Raw genomic sequence first — 17,731 nt, forward strand, 5'->3', positions numbered from 1 at the left:
GTCTTAATATTTAGCTTGGTAACATATGTTCAGCTGTTGTTACGCAACATCATGTTTCACATGTACACTGCATGCATTATAAAGTAAACGTTCTGTACTGTTACTGTGTACCTAGCATAAGTGTTACTGTAATTGTTATTAGGATTAATGTTAAGTGTTAAGAGTGCAGAGCAAACAATGGCGAGTACTTGTATAGAAGTTATAAAAAATACAATGGAAGCCAATTGATATATATATATATATATATATATATTATATATACGTGTGTGTATACACACATCCTCTCATAACGACCATGATAACATATAATAGATAAATAGATAGATAGATAGATAGATAGATAGATAGATAGATAGATAGATAGATAGATAGATAGATAGATAGATAGATAGATAGATAGATAGATAGATAAATAGATAGACGCTGCTAGAACCAATACAATTTCAGAAGTGTGAGGTAAGGAATTCGACTCTCTGAGGGGTTAATCCCAAAACGTCGGCTATTTTTCAACTTTTTTATGTTGACTGATGACATTTGTCTCACCAGGACTTGAAATAAACTCGTCTGGCGCTACAAAAATCCTACAGCCACTGTTTCTTTTCATCGCCGTCTGACACATGTGACACACTTCTTACCTTTAATATTAGTACATTTATTTCTGTGTGAGCCACCATTATCTTAGCAGACTATCACAGAATAAGATACATTGTAACAATGTTTTGCATGTCAATGGTTGCAATGTATCAATTGTAGTTCAATTTTTGTTTTGTCAGATAAAATGTAGCATTCTTAGTTAGATACTTGTTGCGCCAGACGATACAATGTAGCAATATTAGTAATATATCATTGAAGCAGACGATGAAATGTAGCAATGTTAGTAATATATTATTGAGGCAGACGATAAAATGTAGCAAATTAGTAGTGAGATTTGGTGGCCCCAGACGATGAATTGTTTCTCCTGAACTGGCTTAACTGTAAAATTCTATATCTCATAAAGTTCACAATTTTGACCTTTAACCTTTCATTGTCTGATTTATGAGATAAAATATAATCCGTTATTTGAAAGAAATGCTAATATTTCAAAACCAAAATATATTTAGGGATTTCAAAAATCCACTGAGTGTACTGTATCTGTGATTAATGGCAAGATTTACAGAGAAAATATGCGTTACTTGTACTTATAAGTTTGAAAGAAAAATGTTGGCGATTTTTGTTATTTTTTATTTTGTCTGATTTGCATAGATTTTCCGATAACACACAGTAATTGTGATTTTTTTCTTGAAGTCTTTTTCACGCTATAGATAGTATACAATTAAAAAATAAATAAATAAAACATTAACAATAATTCATTTCTTTATTTTCAACTAATTGAATAGATTACAAATGTGAAATCATGATATAAAATACATTGTTGTATTGACAAAAACAAAAATCGCAAAGCATTCAACACTTCATGAAAGTGACAACCAACAATGATATATACAAATAAACGAGCACGCAAACATAAAAAGAGACACACAACAACAAACACACTCACCCACACAGATACAGATAGACACGCCTTACATATACATACATACATACATACATACATACATACATACATACATACATACATACATACATACATACATACATACATACATACATACATAGTTACATACACACATACATACGTACGTACATACATACATACATACATACATACATACATACATACATACACATATATATATATATATATTTATGTATATATATATATATATATATATTTATGTATATATATATATATATATATATATATATATATATATATATATATATATATATATATATAAATAAATGCATACATATATATTATTGTGTTGTGAATGACTTAACCATTAAACAGACTTGGCTGCTACCAGCTGCTACAAAGCCCGCTTCCGTGTAATGGACAAGTGGCAGCTGGTACGCTGGTAACGTTGTCGACCTTCAAATATTTGATATTGGTTTGTGACATTAAAATATTAACTAAATATGATGAATACTTGACGGCAACAGCATGGCCCTGGCAAAGCAATGTGGGCTACATTCACGCGGGGATTTGGTAAATTCGGAGATTTGGTAGCGTTCGGTTTGTACATTAAATCCCCCTGCTCCTGCACATGTGGGTATGTGCATGTGTATATACCAATCAGGATTTTAGACGCTTGTTGTAAAATCATTTGATGATGTATTTTGTCTTCTGAATCGTAAATTATAACCCCACCCCTCTTTCCCGCCAACAATAGCAATAAATATCTTGATAGAGTTTAATGTACATTTTGCAGGTTTTGAGGCCCTTGCAATTATTATCACGGCCAAGTATCTGTTGACCTTGAAAACTGAGATTCTTGACCCCCTTTCAATGCCAAGTGTTCTCTCTCCGAGTCATAAAAATCATGGTTTTTTTTGTATTTTAATGATAAAAAAATCATGTTTTTTATTAGAGACATTTTTGTAACACAACACAATACAAGTGTATGTATAGTGTAGAATTACTTGATTAGTAGTTATGAATTATGGGTAACATGTTGTATAAACGTAGTGACATTTTCGTTAGAAAAAGGCGCCAACATCTAAATATAAATCCGACGTGTTTTATGGCTTGTGAAAATTTTCACACTAAATAAATAGAAAATAGAAAGTTTTAAATGATGAAAAGATAACGTAAACAGCATACAAATTGTTAGACCGAGGTGAGTGCTATCTACTTTGATTTAACTTTCAATAGATAAAATGTGTCTATATATTGTAAATAATATTCCACCTCGTACAAAAATGAATAAATACAGTTTACGTTTGACGATTACACATTTATTTTTCTAATTTATTTGGCATTTAAAGTGAAACATAATGCTATAAAGACAAAATAAAGACGATAATTGTGCCATAAATGGAAATGTAAAACAGCATGGCCTCCGAAAATTGATCTGATCCTCGCAATCACATCTTCTCCGGGGGTCGCACTTTTTAGCACGTCAAGTGTGATAAACGCAAAATCGCAACTAAATAATCTTGAAGCTTGCGTAAAATGAGCGTAAACTGACTTTAATGTAGTGCGGTAGGTGTTTCAGAGTGAATGTCGAAACAAATTCGTGTCCCATATTTATACATTAATAACTGTCAGTAGTAGTCAAGGCAGACTTATGAATTAATGGGAGTCCCGCTGCGTACTATCAAGCCAACACGGCGCTTCTAATTAAAAACCCAAGCAAAGGGAACTGGCATGTCGCTCGTCTTCTCGACTGATATCTGTTATTAACGATGGCATTGATAAGCCGTTTAACGCTGTCAAGAAGAGTGGCTGAGAGAAAGGGTTGGTACAGTTTTCATGTCAGTTTACGCGGCATAATCATTAGCGATGTTTTAGTCGGTGTATTCCGAATATTGCTTTGCCCTCCGGCAACGTTTTTAGTCATTGGGAGAAAGGTGACAGACGATTTCAGCGCAGAGACATTGGGGTTTTTTTTTAGACAGGCACCTGCCTCGGAGTTAGCAAGCACTTACACGAGTAGGGACGCACACATCGTGTTGTAACATGGCCGGTGCAATTTTTTAAAACCTAATTTAACTACAATGATGGAATTGTTCGTAATTGCTCGCTTCTCTCTGCCTAGCAGGGAGCCTATGTACTTCATTAACTTAAAGGGAAAAATACAGTGTCAATGGTAATGAGGAATACACATTAAGAGAACAGTTATTAATACAACTCATCATCAACATGTCCGACATTTATAACTTAATGAAAAATACATGAAATTTGACTAAATTGCCTCTCTCTCTCTCTCTCTCTCTCTCTCTCTCTCTCTCTCTCTCTCTCTCTCTCTCTCTCTCTCTCTCTCTCTCTCTCTCTCTCTCTCTCTCTCTCTCTCTCTCTCTCTCTCTCTCTCTCTCTCTCTCTCTCTCTCTCTCTCTCTCTGAAGCGATTGGTAACTTCGAAGTTACAGACATACGGTAACGCAACATATATACACTATATCGTATATGTCTGTCATTGAAAATGTCGTCAGAATTATTTTCCCGCCATTTTCTTCAACCAAAAGTTTTACACTTTCAAGAGAGATCTTCACTTGTTTATGTATTTATTCTGATCAAAGTGGGAGAGACTACCCTTACATGTTACAAAAAAATGTGTAATTCAAAGTGGATCCATTGTGTTGAAACGTATAACACACCATTTTGTGAAATTGGAAATGTTTACTGCAACATGGGAAAACATGGCCCGAAGGGAAATGATTCGTGTCAGGGAATACGTCAAAACTGATGATAGAAAGGGCAATTTTCGTGTTTGTGGTGACCCAGTTTGGAGAGATAACATCACCGCTCAAATGTTAATTCACATCAGTCGTGGAGGGCGCCCTATTTTGACGCCGCGCTGTATTCAATGTTAGGTGTTCATTTTCAATGGGCAGATGTGCGAGTGATTCTGTACCGTGCGGCGAATTCACGCTAAAAGCATGAACTGAAAGCGTTGAAGATGAGAAACCAATTATAAAATATAATAGATTTTGGAAAAGGAAGCCGAAATTTCAAATAACAAGGTCTGTTTCCTTTTTGTAGCCTAAATGGGTACCATACGACGAGATGGTTTCATTCGGTTAGGAAGTCACAACGGGTAAATGATCGAAGTTTGTCTTTCTTTTTAATTCCACACAATAAACCAAGCGCTGTTGAATAAATATAAATCTGAAATTCCGCTTAACATTTCGACACTGAATGACGATTTGAAAAGAAACTACAGAAGACTTTCACGGCAACAGTAGGGACAATTACAGCAATAAAAAGCTTCCATTTGTGTGATATATCTATTGGTTTCAACTGCTGACCACGCATAGAAATTATTAGTATTATTTTTTGCTAACGATGTATGCACGGTCGGCGGAAAAGCGAGCGATGAAGATATTCAAAGATATCGCCGGAAAGACTTGGCGAGTTTTGAGAGCTAATTAACTATCTATCTATTTTCCCGCTAAAATGATGGTTGGCGGGAACGATATTTCAGTCGATTTAGAGCAGAACGGTGACAGTTCTAGTAGTAAAGGGCAAGTCGGTAACGGAAGATAGAACAGTACACACTCTCTGTATCTGCCGACGATGGACTCAAAGGTCACAGCTATCCCCTCAAGTAACTCCGACAGTTTACGCAGATGGTACCAGCGGTGGATATCTACAAATTAATATAAGTATCGCGCGATTTTGTGGATTATTAACCACGACTCAGGCAAAATGAAGCGATACAAAATGTCCGCAGCGAAAATATAATTTCTGGGATAAGTTTCTGATAAATACAATTAAATCTGCCATAAAAATGTCAGCAATCGATGAATATGGAGGTCAGAATTAATGCAAAGCTTAAAATTAATGCTGAAAAGCCATTTGCAATGTATTTATATGAAATATCTGTGTACTGTCGTGAGTGTATAACGTCTGGTCACAGATGTGAAAGGATCGGCACAGCTGAGTGCGATCTTAAACAACACTAGTACTCGTTACTCCCGCCCAAATTATGCTCACAGGCACTCGGAAAGTCACGATTTCTACCACTCATATAGTTTATGTTACCGATCAGACTTCATGGATACCTTTGTTATATAAAATATTGCATTTTTTTGAGAGGGAACGTGTGTGTCGAGTCTATTAACAGGTGGTTGGAGCGCCCCCTATGGCTGCTTAACACGGACAGCTCCAAAGTCGCGCTAATTTAGAAATAAAAATAAAATTTATCTCCGATATTATCGGCTGTGGAGAGAAAGTATGGTACATAAGAGGAGTCGATGCAGCTATTTGTAACATCGTTAATTAGTGTCCTCAGCGAAGAAACTATCACGCCAAACCCAGTTGTATTTTTGGCGATTGCAATTTTCTCTTAATGCCTGACAGTCACGCAATGTTCTTCTCATCAGCGGAGGCACCCCCCAATAATGATGCACTCCTTTTGTCAGTTCATCAACGTACATGAGATCATAACTGTCTGTCATTTTCCCTGAAGGTTAAATCACACAACTGGTTTTGTTAACAACTCCGCGAGACACGAATTACCCGAACTTCAACCCGGAGTCACAGACAGCATAGACTCTCGGCAGACAGGGCGTACGGCGGATGTGTCGGAATAGCTTAATGCGGTGATAGATTGACAGTCGCGCACGAAGCATATGTCTCTCCTGTGTTTGTTTTCGTTTCTACGCTCCAAGATGCAGTCGTGTGTATCTATAATTGAGTTGATAATTTTTGAACCGTTTTAAATGTTCTTCCGAAATTATGAAGTCTATACGTCGGCTTATTTTTCTTAACACAAGTAGCTTCTCTCTGCTGAGTAACAATCCATTGTATATTTACTGCGGGGAAACATAAATACTCTCTGTGAACCGTAGAATATTAAAGATACAAATATGAGTAATTAGAACGCGAAGATTCAACACCGAGAGAAGTACTTAAAATGTCTTACTTAAGCTTACATTTTTCGAGAAATATAAACTTTATTTACAACTAAAGTTCATGTTCTTAGCATATATGTCGATCATCTGTTGATGAAGAGAATCGAATGGTGGTTTAATTTCCAACAGTAATATACTATATGATATATCACTTTAGCTGCAGGTATAGCATTTTGCTCATCAGCGATCTTTCTTCCTTCCTTCATGGTCGATCAACTTCCGTTGGTTCGGTCCCCTTGGCTGCTATGACCCGTGGGTTGAACTTATTGGTAGATACAAACTAGACGTGAAACACACTGTAGTCGAAATAAATACACGAGCTCCGATGTCCCCTAGCGACACAACACTCCCTTTTACCTCGTCTATGCTTACTACATCTCCCAGCTGAATCGTAACACAATACACGCAGCAACATTCTTTACCGTGCATGAAACAAAGATAAAGTTGCCATGGAAACGGCGTATCAACATACAACGACGGCCAAAAGTTCAAAATTGAAATGATAGTAAAAGCGCTAGATAATGACAAAATATGAGATGCGAATTCTTTTCACATAAAATACGATATCAGAATTACTGCCTACTTTTTCTCTATTACTGTCAATAGTACACTGTGTTAATAAAGTGAAACCTATTCTCTGAATTTTAGCTTAACTTGAATTTCAATTTGTCACAACTTATATTTTTTTAAATGGCACGTTATATCTTATTGACATGATTGTGGAGTAGAAAGGGGTGGGGATGGGGTAGGGGTGGGTTGAACAGGGATAGTAGTCAGAGTGTTTCCAAACATGCATGTAGTTCAATTTTTGTCTGACGTTGTCGTGCCTTGTTTTGTTTCATACTAAGAATACCCAATAAAATTCTTAGTTACAAGTTGTGCAAGAAAGTAATGGGAGGTGGGGGGTGTTAAACTTGGATAGCACTCGGAGTCAAACTCGGAGTCTTTCCAAATATTGTGTTTCGTGTGTATTAAGAAAAACAAATAAAATTTCTTGGTGACAATATTTTACAAGAATGTGATTGGTTAAAACAATGTGAGTTCAAAACAAAACAAAACAACAACAACAACAGCAACAACAACAACAACAACAATAACAACAACGATAAGCTGGTCCACTGGAAAATGAACAAAATACCCTTCTGTTAAAAAAACATTGCAAACTTCTTACTCCCTTCGTATGTCTTACAGTGTTTAAATATTGATGACGGTTGAGTATTTATTTCGGATTTTTAATTTAGGCGTAAAAAAATGTGTGGTTCCAATTACATTCAGTTTTAAAATAGGCGGGGTAGGTAGATTTTTTATTTTAGTTTTTAATTTTTTTTCATATGTGAGTGTCTAGTTCAGGTAGTTATGTTTTCTGTTGTTTTTCATATGGTCTATTTGTTATTGGCTTCTTCTCATCAGATGTACAACCATTACAGATTGGAAGAACAGTTTTATATTGTCTTTTTAAATTGATATCTGTTTCCGCATCCACTATTTCTTGCGAGACTTCACAATTTTCGCGATTATCTTTTGTTTCTTGAATATGTAAAACAAAGTTTACGGTCGGCAGTGTAAAACTAGGTGGGGGTCAGGTAACCAGAACCAAACAAACCTTATAAAACAACTTTATCATGGCTTTCTACTTGAACAATCACTGTGAAACAACATATATCAAGTCCTTGTTTGTAATAAATTGCAAAAGATTAATATGTGTGTGTAAAATTTTTGTTATCGTACGTACTATAACATCTGTAAAAGGCACCCTTTTCTGTGTCATAGCTTTTGTACCACCTGATCTATTTTTTTTTAATTTTCTTAGACAAATGTGACAAAATTTACATCATAATCTCGATGTAAACTTACACTTTACAATAAGGCAAAATAATCATTGTTATCCGAGATTTTAAAATGTTACATTTATCAGCAAAGTATTTTTTTTTTAAAAAGCGTAAGAAAATAAAAAAAAAAACCCACTGAGCTGCTTTGTTTCTGTATTGCTTTGTTTTCTTCTGTTCTCTTTATTATATTGTGTCTTCATTGTTTAGCATGTTTTCATTTTCAACAAAGTCGATATAAATATTACGAAAATTACATTTCTGTATTATTTAATTTTTTAATTTTTATGCGTTATGCCACACACATACAACCGCTAAAAATAAATGCATACAACATCAAAAGAAAACTAGGAGATGCATGATAAGTTCTAATTATATCTCTTTTTATGTAGTAATAATTCTTTTTAAATAGTGTTTCCGATGACCTTAGTTTAAGCCGTCGAGATTTAAAAAAAAAATTACATCCAAAAAGGTAAAAATTATGACAATTTATTTTTATTTCCATGGTGATTTTTTTTTGGCAAATATCTTTGGTTACTTTCTTTTTTAAATCACATTCCAGAGAGAAATGATGTCATTTCAGCCTATAACAGCACAGTCTGTATATTGTGTTTGTCTACTTCTGAATCACATAATTGTCTTCATTTACTTCTTCTACACCTCATTAATTGTTACGGAAGTATTTTGACCACCGAGTATCTTGTCTTTTGGTCGAAGTAATTGAAAAATAAAATGTAATAAAATCACGACCTAGCTTCTCCATTTTCTGATTTAGAAGTCATGTTATCAGAAACAAATATTTTTTTTGCCTTAGTTTGTTTTTCTTAGTTTTTGTAGAAACGTGGACTATTTTATTAAAATATGTTTCTGATGAAATCCTTTCATATCAATGGTGGGGGGAAGTCACGTGGGTATACTATGCACTGTGAAAACAGACACAACAAAGTTTAATTTTAAATCTCTAAATCAATTTTGACGACACCATTAAAACAAGTTACACCATACATTGATCCAATAGGTCGTCTAAAATATAAACCTTTAAATTCATATTTTGACATCATTTCAAAAAAAAAGTATTTTTGGCGGGAAAATAATTTCTGCTAGAAACTTACCAGACGACATTTAAAAGTTGTTTTAAAGTGTTTTCTAAGTTTGCTTTTTCGACCGTTTTGGTTATAAACAAATCAGATATAATAAATCCGTCTAACATATAATTAAACAAAAGTGCAACAAGTAATGTCGTCAAAAGGGTGTAATTCCAGAAAGTCCTATAGTCTAAACTGTCTTAGAGATCACACTTTTGAGATAGGTTTGCTGCAAGCAGTCAACAATGCTCTAATTTCAATTTTATTTTACTACACTTTCACTTGGGGATGAATGTTACATTTTCTATGCTTTGGGCAAAACCCGGTGTTACTTTCGCTGAAACTCTACACTTAAATACCTCTAATTTGATGTCGACGAAACACGAGGAAAGAAAATTGTAGCGACTTATTTTCAGTTTCCACGTTCACTTGACTTACATCTCATTAAAAGACAATTGCAATTGTTTCGGTTGGTTAGTCGAATCTCTTCTTTTTTAAACGCATCCTTTCTGCCTATTCTGTCGCGGTGCAGATGACGCATGCGCATCAGGGTCAACCTAGCAAAGCGTGTGTATTGACAGTTTGTTTTTTTTGGGGGGGGAGCGTTTTGGTCACGCTGATTTGTGAAGGTTTGTGTAGGATCTAGAATTATAGATATGAAATGCATGCCAGCCTTGGGCAAAGAACGACACCGAATCATATATTTTCTTCTGCGCATTGATCTTTAAAAGTCGTCCCCCGCTACTCTATTTGTTGTCGTTTCCCAAACTAAATGCATATTTCGCCCTCAGCTTTAAATGCTTTCTACGATTCCGTGTCGACGTCACGGTCTATAGCTTAGAGAGAAGTAAAACACATCACCAGCTCTGGTGTAATTTAAATGTTTTGGACGAAGACTGAAGGGGCCGAGCTCGTTGCTATTAGATACACTTAACTCGTTAGATGAACGGGATGCAGAGCTGGTGAAGTCATGACAACGAGATTTCCTGATGAATCTCTGGATCTTAGTCACAGCTAATTCGTTAGCATCAAGATCAGATCGCATAGCTTCGACTCATTTCCGGTTTTTGTCAACTGTGTACAGATAAATGCTAAAATTCGTGTGGTTTGGGAAGTTGAACTCAAATGTTCCTATCGAGTCCAAGCATCATCAGAAACACGGCGATAGTGTCGAAACTCAAGGTTTGCTCATCAGGGTGCGCCTCAAAAACAACTTTCACGATGGGGTTGCCATAGCAACTGCATCCTGACTCGCAAAAGTTGCTTCTCTCCATACGAATTGGTCTCCCTTCCGGCGATGCCGTCTCACACTACTCCCCCAGAAGACGGCTTTGTGTCAAAGATGTACTATTCGGGTATAAAAAATTCAACTATTAACGGCGGGTAGGAGCCATGGGGACCACGCTTTGGTGTGAATAATAAATTCGCACGTCCCATCTGTCCACCCAACGGATCATCGTGTGACACTAAAACATATTTTAGTACTTAATATTTGAAAGCAGCATATGTTGGGATTATAATATGGCAGGCAGATTGATGGCTCGGCTACGCGCCTTAAACCCGTGGCAATATGTGCCTTATTTTCAGTTGTCGAAGTGGTAGCATTTCATTAATAACGTAACGACATCGACGAGGACATTTGTTTTAGCATTTTTTTTGGCGAACTATAATTTGTGCCAGCAGGTCCTAGCCGATTAACAACTACTGTTTGTACCTTTATTTGGCGGGAGTTTGTTACTCCTGACCCGTCGTGTCAGTCGCGTAATAACTGCCATTACAACAGCCGACTAGATTGTCAGATTAAATGCCAGTTTTCCCTCAATTTTCGACACAATCTAAGGGATGTAATACCAGCAACGTCTAACACTAAAAGCCGGCCCTCGGGCTATATGCCACAAGATCACATTTTCAAATATTTGGTCACGGCCACCATTTCTATCTTTTAGCGGGAAATAAGTCGTCCCTATTAAAAAATACATGAGTATAAAGTGTTTTCCTGTGACGGATTATCTACGGCTCAAAATCCGATCTTTATTGTCAGTAGGAAATGATGACCAAAATCATGTTGTAACCGAAAGCGGGAGGGAACAAAAGGTGGGCTTAAATAGTGCATGCGAACGTTAAAAAAGAAAAGAGGAAATATTTTTGAGGAATGTCAAAACTAGTAATTGGAGTAAGTCGTAACGTATCATTATTAAATCTTGTAGTTGTTCTTCTGATCTGTTGAGGCAAATGTTGACATTGTTTCCCGCCGTTTTAATAGGTTCTGGTTCAACGCGGTTGATACTCAAAATTTAGTTTAAATTTTCTGTTAATTGGCAGCAATGAAATAATGGTTGTAATTGGAATAATACATCAGTACGAACAGATAACTAATTTATCTTGATCAGCCACTTACTTTGTCTCTCTTTGTTTGTTTGTTTGTTTGTTTGTTTGTTTGAACGTACGTACGTACGTATGTATGTATGTATGTATGTATGTATGTATGTATGTATGTATGTATGTATGTATGTATGTATGTATGTATATATGTATGTATGTATGTAGAAAGAAATGCATATGGAACTTATAAATCAGTCCGTATAAATAGCTGTTAAATACGACGTTACGTTATGTATGTATGTATGTCTGTCTGTCTGTCTGTCTGTCTGTCTGTCTGTCTGTCTGTCTATTTTACCCGAAATTGAAAATTGGAACTCATCAAATTTCAAAATAAATTATGTTTCAATTTTTACTCCTCTTCACCCTGTCATAAACTTGAAGAGGTATGAAAAAATAATTAATAAAAAGCTTATGAGCTTGTAAATTTAGAGACTTGAAATTTAGATATCAAGGAGAAATAAGCTGTCTGTTTTGTTGAAAGCGCGGGAACCCACGATCGTCTGCGTCTTTACTAACAATGAAAGGAAATTTTAGAACTCGTGTTATTGTATACAAAGAAATTGGTTCCGTTATTCTCAACGTCAAAACTTCGCACCTTTTTATACAATTTCTTTTATATCGGGTCAGTTCATTTTTACAGTGTTTGAATTTGATATATTTTTATGGTTTTGGTGTCAGAACCCGAGTAGACTCAGGTTGAGGCTGATACAAATATATATATATATAAACCTTACTGAATAGGGAAAGCAAGCTAAAATGTAGTCGCTATTATAACAGTTAGTGGGTTGGGAGGAGTCGCCATTGTATCCAGCGTAGCCCGTCATTAGGCTCCGTAAATGACTGCATGCTGGTCGAGTTTGATGACCCTATTTCTCTATAAAACACAGCAGTTGTCATGGAGAAAAAAAAGACGGGCGACTTGTCTTTAGGGATGCTGCAATGCATTATAACTGGTCTTTCGTATACTGCATTAACATCGCGTTTACTTCTGTGAAAATGAACGTAAAGTTTTCAATGGCGATATAATAATGAGTTTGATGATAGGACTACAATGCTAGGATTTGTATCCTTTATCGTCCAATTTAAAGAATCTATTGGCAAATTATAGCATATTGCTTCGATGTCTAATTTGTCTATGGGAGCCACCTTAGTTCTGTCCAATCTATTTTATAATTGTATCTGATGAATACATACAGAGGGAGTAAACATTTGTTGTTATTCTCTGTGGAGAAACCCGAGACGTTGCAGTGTAACGGGAGATGCTCCCATCTCTACTATTCTCTGACGAAGTTGAGTTCTCATCTCCGATGTAAGGACAAAACTGTAGTTCGTCCTGACTAATCCCCGCGCCTTTCAATACAAGCTCGCATACAAATGTTATGGTCCATCGAAACACAATGGATAATTAGTGAAACAGAGGCCAACTACCGTAGGGAGATTACCACCTCACTTTCTATCGCTTCCCCCTTCTCGCTTCTTTTCAGTCCGCTCTCAATAGCAAATTAATGAAGCATGTGGCTCCACGAGATTACCTTTGCCAAAACAATTTGCACGGAAGTGCCAAAACTACCAAATTAAAATCAGCAAAAAATGAGTTTCCCTATCATTTTGGTGTAATACTGTCTAACTATGAGGTCATCCTTACCAGATCAATAACACATTACCAACGATATTTCATATTAATAGATTGTTATCGTCTGCGCACATTTTGGCGCCATTTCTACTATGAGCAGATTTTTTTGTACTCATCATGCATAACTCTAACACAGCCATGGCAACGCATCCAACTATATACAACCTTTATTTTGTTTGTATATTGGTGCGAAAAAATGACAGAAATATTTCGAAGAAAATTTTTGGATGTTCAAGTTATAATGTCACCGGCAATGCAACAGTGTACGAGAATAGCTGGTAGTCGTCTGGTACTACGCAATCATAAAAACTTTCTTGAAACCGACAATGTGTTCTCGTTCTGCTGCTTGTCGGAGAGCGACAGCACTTTACTTCGAAGACAAATGAAAACTGGCGAAGGACAATTTTGAACCACAATGCACCAACCAATCAAATGTTTAGATTTTTTAACCTTTGGCTAGCTCCAATTTTGCATCTGACTACACAAAATTACTCAGGGTTACAAAATCACATTTCGCATCATCAAATAAATCGGCATAAACTACAGTTCAAAAGTTTATCAAGGAAACTGTCACAACTTATTTAGAAAAAAGGGCAAAACCAACTGCTAAGAATGAGCTCTACACAAAGGTTCAGTTCTGCCGTAAAGTGGTGTCGGAATAGACATCCGGCAAAGTTCTGCAAAGGTGAAACGACTCTTTTCCTCTGCACCTTGAAACAAACAAACGGGAAGGAGGGTTACCATGGCAACCTCAAACGCCAGGGAAGTCATCAGGTACAGGTTTGTCGGTGGTGCTAGATTGTACGGGTAGCCTGTCGGCATTAATTATGATAAGTCATCACAGGATCAGCAGCAATGGCAGATTTCATTAAACGTGTACTAAAACCGTTCTAATATCTTGGCACTCTGCCAAATCGCAACAGAGAATCAACATTCCAACTCCCCAATTATTATCTTGTCTTGAGCTTTTTTTAAATTCCTTCTTAAACACCCCTCCTCCCCAACTTAAATCCATGAATGTTGAATTGAATTGAACTTTGAACCAGAAAAATGAGAATATAACATAAAGCAATTAAAAAAATATATACAATATATAGCTAACAAAATAGTACAAATATTTACAATAAATGATAGTATGTTCACACGCACCCAAATATTGTCAGGACCCCCCCCCCCCAAAAAAAAAGGGGGGGGGGGGAGAGAAAAAGGTTGACCACTGCCTGAAAACGCGACCTCTCCCCCTCTTGATACTGGTAACGTGGTTGACAGTTGTAATTAATAATGGAAGGGATGAGTGGGTATAGACAATTAGGACATATGGTCCGCAACCAAGCTGCTACATTTACTGATCTTACACTGTTCAAGTGTCAATCGTGTCAATAGTAATCATGACCTTTTATGCAGACGACATCTTTCCCTATTAACATCATACAGCCCCGTTAACCTAAAAATCACTTTTGTTTAAATCGTCCATTTTTCCCTCTGATTCGTCCATTGTATAAGTAATTTGCATATTGTACTGTAAATTAGTAGGCGTGTCATTTGATTTAGAAATCGAGTTCTGGTATTCTGTATTAATTATCGTTTAACAAGTGTAGTGTGCAAACAATATGTCGAACAGTTTCAATATTAACGTAGAAGTGCAACTTGAAAAATGCAAATATCGTTCACAATCAATTCAACGTTCCTTTTTTTTCAATTATAATGAAAGTCACAGAGCAAAAGGGTCCGGGTGGGTATATTGGTTAGCTCAATTTTCAAAAACGAAAGAGGTCGAATTTTGCGAGTGAAAATTAAAGCAATCATAAACACATGACTTCATTTTCAGCACAGGATTCGTACTAAAAGCTTTAATAAAGCAACGTCACGTAGACATATTTACGTTTATAGTTACAAATAAAAGAAAACGAAAGAAAAAAGGCTGTACCAAAGTTGTTAAGCAAATGAGGTTTTCAGCAGACGATATTTGTGCAGTCATATGATTACCGCCAAAATTTCATATTGATAGTCTGTGGGAGTAATTCATTCGGCAAATGGCGGGAAGCGAGGCCATAAGTTCGAACGACTGCAAATATTATATCGTCATCGTGTAAAATGTCAGTCGAATTGTTGATAATAGCCCGGAAGTGGGTCGAAACAAACAGAATGTTTATATTACTATTAAAATACTATCGGCTCCATTGAGATAAAATTGAGGATACTCGTAAATTTATATTTTTTTTGTTAAAATGGAAATTTGTAATGAATGGTGATAGTTAACTCGTTTTTTTCTAGGGATGTGGAAATAATCTACATCGTCTAGACGGAAGGAACGGACTCTGTTGTTTCAATAATAGCTCGGCATTGTAGATTTTCAGCTGTATTTTATGATAGAGTGTTTTCTTTAGATACTGGGGGAAGACATCACCGCGCCTCCCAGTCACATCTTCCGTGGTTTCACGTCAGAGTGTCAGGCGAAATTGACATTTCTAATAAATTGGACGGGGAAATAAGGAAAGTATGTATGCCAGGCAACAAAAGAGCCAGGCGAATGAAAAGAGAGAGCATACGTTTGGACGTGCGAATGTAATGATTCTGTATGACAGATGTGAATATGTCGCATTAAGCAGACGACTTTTAAAACAATTTTTACTCTACGGAGAATTCCGATCGCGACTTTTTAGTATTTCTTTTTTCATCTCTAACTTGATTTGTCAACGTACAGTAGCAGCTACATTACACAAATTATTTAATGGTCTGTCTATTTAGCAGACTAGTGTAGCCCATAGACCCAGTTTATTGAGCGTAGCGTCGAATCAATGTGATCTTCCCTCTAGAGAGGAGACTCTTTTACTTACGCAGATATTTGCACGCATGTTCTCAGTCGCTCTGTCTCTATCTGAAAGTATGATCTGAGTCAATGAAAATATCATAATTATGCTTTTCGTAGCCGATGATTGATATGCGAGGATTTTTCAAGATTTCCATGGCAATATAACCGTTTTAGCCGTGAATATTATCACCCTATGTTGTGTAATTTGCATGTATATTCATACTGCAACTAACACTTTTGTGTGGCTAGAAAGAGCTTTCCAACAACTTGTCAAAGACTCTTAACAACCCTTTCATCTGCCTTTCCCCTTTTTTATAAAAAAAAAACTGTCTTCGTCTTGTCGCCTAGCTTTCACACTACACAATTTCCTAGCGGTGCCGGTAACACTTGAGAGTTGCTAGCGATAGGCTGGGCTATACAACCTATTTCTACAGATTTGTGTACACCTTCTATAGGAAAATTGACTACTTGTGGACGCCCAACGCTTATGTCATCAGTTCGTATTGTACATCAACGAGAAAATCTATATGGGAATGAATAAGCAAAATAAAACGCATCTCGTCCCATTATCTTGTTCACAGAATTATATTGTTTTTAATATTGAAAGAGCGCCTTTTGTCTTGCCAACAGCCTTAGAGAGGTACTTTACGGGTTGAAAGAATAAAAAGTGTAGGGCGGTCACAGTTGTAACATTATTTTGGTTTTCTTTCGCAATGTAGCTCCCGTTTGCCTGCTTGGTTGTCGCTGTAGCTCGTTACTTACTTGGATATACGACGGTTGCCTTACTACACGATCAGGCTCAACATGACAGTACACCTATGTTGAGTATGGATAACATTTTTTACTGTTTACGAGCACGACTCTTCGGTTTGAAGTTTAACAACAACAGGGAGTGAAAGTCGTTAACGGTGGGGAGGACAGACAGACAGACAAGACGTGCTTTCTATTTCAATGGGTAAGTCAGTTAGTTATTCCGCAATCTGAATTTCTGAGTTTTCGTTTCTCCTTCCCTGTCAGTTTTGATAGTCTGTCAGTCAAGCGCTATCACGTGGGAAAGATCAGAACTGACCTCTAGCTCCCAGTCACTCGTTTGGGGCTGTGACAGCTCCCCGAGTCTTCAACCATCCAAGGCTACCAAGTGTATCATGGGTTACTAAAGGCGTTGTCAAATTTGTACATCGAGGCTCAGTTGTTGTCTCTTATGATTTCGCTTCTCACCAACGCCGCGCAATAAAAAAGGGTGTTTCGCTGGTTGCAAAATAGGTTGGATTTCAGTCAAAGTAAAACGTATTTGTAATATCAAACGATCTACAAGTGTTGATAAATGTAAATTGTCGGCACATGGAGTGTGTTTTCGTTGAATATGGTTCATTGAGATGCAAAATACGTCAAAACAAAGAATAGAAAAAGTGGTGACAGTACAAATGACGAGTGAAGTTCAGTAGGCTACGTTTTACCCACGGTTCGGAGGTCTTAGTCACCGATTCTTAAAGTGATCGAAAGCCGTATCTGAGCGGTTACTGCCCGCGGCTAAA

General features: G+C 36.6%; 1 protein-coding gene across 3 annotated transcripts in view; it reads left to right on the forward strand.

The window, feature by feature from the left end:
- The window catches only part of LOC144441955 (transcription factor Sox-3-like), a 121,960-nt gene that overhangs the window by 40,379 nt on the left and 63,850 nt on the right, over positions 1-17,731 (forward strand). For all 3 annotated transcript variants that reach the window (XR_013481595.1, XR_013481594.1, XR_013481597.1), the window contains exon 2: positions 16,916-17,151. The gene's annotated coding sequence lies outside the window, so the exon portion shown is untranslated. The remainder of the gene's footprint in view (positions 1-16,915; positions 17,152-17,731) is intronic.

This window comes from Glandiceps talaboti, chromosome 11, assembly GCF_964340395.1.
Source record: "Glandiceps talaboti chromosome 11, keGlaTala1.1, whole genome shotgun sequence".
Classification (NCBI taxonomy): Eukaryota; Metazoa; Hemichordata; class Enteropneusta; family Spengelidae; genus Glandiceps; species Glandiceps talaboti.